Source organism: Delphinapterus leucas, chromosome 6 (assembly GCF_059928025.1).
Source record: "Delphinapterus leucas isolate spDelLeu-1000000601 "Yukka" chromosome 6, BTC_Dleu_Yukka2, whole genome shotgun sequence".
In the NCBI taxonomy this organism is placed as follows: Eukaryota; Metazoa; Chordata; class Mammalia; order Artiodactyla; family Monodontidae; genus Delphinapterus; species Delphinapterus leucas.
The window spans coordinates 41,193,926-41,197,756 of NC_143134.1; the positions used below are offsets into that span (position 1 = coordinate 41,193,926).

General features: G+C 34.0%; 1 non-coding gene across 1 annotated transcript; it reads right to left on the reverse strand.

The window, feature by feature from the left end:
• Positions 1 to 2,802: 2,802 nt before the first annotated feature.
• On the reverse strand, positions 2,803 to 2,905 carry LOC115801566 (U6 spliceosomal RNA). The gene has a single exon (XR_004021871.1). It is a non-coding gene; the product is annotated as a U6 spliceosomal RNA (small nuclear RNA).
• Between the last annotated feature and the right edge of the window lie 926 nt (positions 2,906 to 3,831).

A 3,831-nucleotide genomic window follows, 5' to 3' on the forward strand; every position in this document is an offset into this window, starting at 1 on the left:
TATCCCAGCGCTGCCTCTTACTGGTCATGAAATCTTGGGTAGGGCACCCAACTTCTCCATGTCAATTTCCTTATTTGGAGTTGGAGATAAAGCTTTCCTAAATACAGTCCCAGGAACATTGGTTCCATGAGATATTAGTAGGTGACAAAGAAGAAAGGGTTTCATGGTCAAATACATTTGGGAAATTCTACATTAGGCAATCCTAGATTAGACAAAGTATCTTTATCATGGGCCTTCTCAGGGCCTTTGATATGTTAATTTCCAAGAAAAGGATGTGGTATTTTCTAAACTTAATTCATCACAGAATTGCTTTGTCAAAGAATATCTCTCACACTAGGATTATACATACATATATATATAATACATCTATTATATATAATAAATATATATATAAATGTAAATATATGTATATATAATGTAAAACTTTTTACAAATATTAATAAATGGTAATCATTAACTATTCAGCCATTCATGTAATAAAGAACCAAGTAAATATCTCTTAACTAGAAGACTTTCCCCCATAATTTCTCTATACATTGTACTTCTGGGAAACACCACTGTTAAGTCATTGGTGCAATTCTTATTGATCACTAAGCTTCACTCATAATCCCTGCTAAGTTTAAATGTTCTTACTATGGAATATAGGACTCACATATTAGCATAACTCACTATATGCACACCTATATGTGTATATATATGTGTGTATACATATATATATGATAATGATCACAAAATTGCTTTCCTTTGTCTCAAACCTGAGATGCTTATATCAAGAAAGATTTGTGACTATAGAAGACATGAGCAGACACAAGTAAAGGTCCCTAAAGTGTAGGGTAGGTATGAGGAAGATGACCTACTGTGCTTTTATTGTTCTTGAGAGATTGAGAGTCTATCAGGTAAAGGAATGGTTCATTATGTATCAAAATGTTGCCGAAATTAATCATCCAGTAGCTTTGAACTAGCGATATGGTCTGTCCTTCTGCTCTCTTGTAAGATTGCCAGAAGAATCATGAGGTGACAGATAAACTACTGACCAGGATCATTTTTTATTGCTGCTTTCCTTCACCTCCTTTTTAGTAAGGGAAGTTTTGAGTCAAAATGTGAATAAAAAAATAAAACCATAGACATTAATTTGCTGAATTCTGAACCAAATCAATGTACACGATGATCCATTTTGGGTGTAAAACAAGGATTTCAAACTTTGATCCTTTAAAAATTATATTTTTGTGTGTATGTTTCTCTTTGTATATAAATATATATGGTAGTGTAACATTAATCTATGAAAATAAATATTTGTTGTGCAATCAAAAGAATTTTAAAACTCTTTGGTCTGACTTTTGTAACTTTGTTCATTTCCATGAAATTTTATAACTTGAAGGTTTTTAATAGAAGAGTGCTGCATGTAAAAGTATTTCATGTCTTGAATCACATTCTGGATATGGATATAGATTGTTTTAATTTACTGTTGCCCTCAGGTCTATAGGTTCCCATGCCCTGACACTAAACACACATTATTATATGCCTAGTATTATTATTTTTCTCTCTTCTCCCTCACTTTTACATTAATCCTTATGTCTCTTGACAACTGCATTCCTCTGCCTGCCTCCATCAGTATTTCTAATTTATTTTGGGCAAGGAAACTAGATGAGCAGGTGTAATAGAACTGCATTTAAATGAACCCGATAGGCTCTAAGTAACAGGCCATCCTTCAATTATGTGAGTACAAGAGCTGAGAATCAGGGCCTGAGGCACCTTCTCTGTTTCTTTCTAGAATAAGAATTTTGTTTTGGTGTGTATGTTTGCTCTTTGGATAAGTACATGCGACTGCAGTGATTAAAAAATGACTTTCTAAAAGTTACAGAACACATAATACTCGTTTTAGAGAATTTGGAAAATACAGAAAGGTACAAAAAAGAAAATTAAAAACTTATAATTTCAGTTTGGAATAACCAGTATAAACAGTTACATGTATTTCTTCCTTTCTTATTTGCATATACATATCATATATTCATTTTGTGCATGTTTTACAAAATTTGGTTTATACTGCATTGCGAGTTTTGTATTACAGTTTTTCGTGTGACAGTGTTAATAAGCATCTCCTATGTCATCACATTTTTTTCAAAATCCACATCCATGTTAGTGTCTAAGTTCCTCAAGTGAATGTACAATACAGTAACTTATCTAACTATCCCCAGTTATTGGAAGTGTTTGATATTTTACAAAACACTATGATAACAAAACTTGTAAATAAATATCTGTCTACATCGTAAATCATTTTTTAGGCTAAATTCTCAAATGAAAATACTGGATAGGAGATATGAAATGTGATGAGCATCCTTACAGCTAAATTGTTGTGCACGTCCTTAGTTATTTCTGTACACGAATTCTGTGAAGTGGAATTGCTGTTTAACGAATACGCAGGTTTTCTTTAAGTATGTGTGTTTTGAAAATGGGACTAGGTCTTTCTGTCTTTTTCTTCTCATTGTGAAAGAAATACATGCTCACTGTAAAAAATATTCAGACACAGAAAAGCATGAAGAAGAGAGTAAAAGTCACCTGTCTTTCCATAATTCCTGTTGACATTTGGATTCTGTGCCAACATACAGAAATATGTGCACCAATGTGAGAAGTCACGTATACCTCCATCATGACAAAAATGGGATCCATGCTCTGCAAACTGTGTTATATACTGATATTTTAAGAAAACACATTAAAGCATGGCACACTTAGAAAAATATGCACAAAACAGAAATGTACAGATGGATGAATGTTCACAAATAAACACCCAGATTAAGAAAAAGAAAAAATGTGGAACACTTCACCAGGTTGTATGTTATCCTTACCCAGGTGCCATGCTAACTCTGTATGATTCTAGTCTTAGTTTATGTGCTCCTGAAATGAACACTTAAAATGTATCAGAGGTACATTTTCTTGTTAACAAAGAACTATACTTCATTTGACTATAAGACATCATTGATTGTTAGTGTCCCATTGTTTTAGGTACTACAGAGAAAGAGAGAGAGAGAGAGAGAGAGAGAGAGAGAGAGAGAGAGAGAGAGCGAGAGAAAGGAAGGGAGGGAGGGAGAAAGAAGGAAGAAGAGGGAGCGAGAAAAAGGAAGAAAACAAGCAACAGCTGCCAACTAAACTATAACCTAACACTGTTGATAGGACAGTCCTGTGTCATAAGCAGCTTCTTTTTTAAAAAATTGAGATATAATTGACATAAACATTATATTAGTTTTGGGTGTACAACATAATGATTCAGTATTTGTATACTGCAAAATAATCACCACAATAAGTCTAGTTAGCATCCATCACCACACATAGCACATTTTTTTCTTGTGATGAGAACTTTTAAGATCTACTCTCTCAGCAACTTTCAAGTGTACAATGCGATATTATTAACTATAGTCACCATTCTGTGCATTACATCCCAGGACTTACTCATCTTATAACTGGAAGATCGTACTTTTGGGCCCCCTTCCCTCATTTTACCCACCCTCCATCCCCATCTCTGGCAACCATCAATTTGTTTTCTGAATCCATGAGTCTGTTTTGTGTTTGTTTTAGATTCCACCTATAAGTGAGAGCATACAGTATTTGTCTTTGTCTGTCTGATACAACCAGCTTCTTGATGCTTTGAAATTTCCTTCATCTATTCTGAAGTTTGCCAGTTTCTCCACCCTTCAAGCTGGATTGTACGGTGTGTGAAGGCAATCTCTTTGCATTTTCTTATCTTTAGTCACTTTGGGTATCTTCTTTCTTGGGTCCCATCAAGCACTGGTTGTTTCTTCCCCAGAAAATATGAATTTATGGTCATTCTTCTAATGA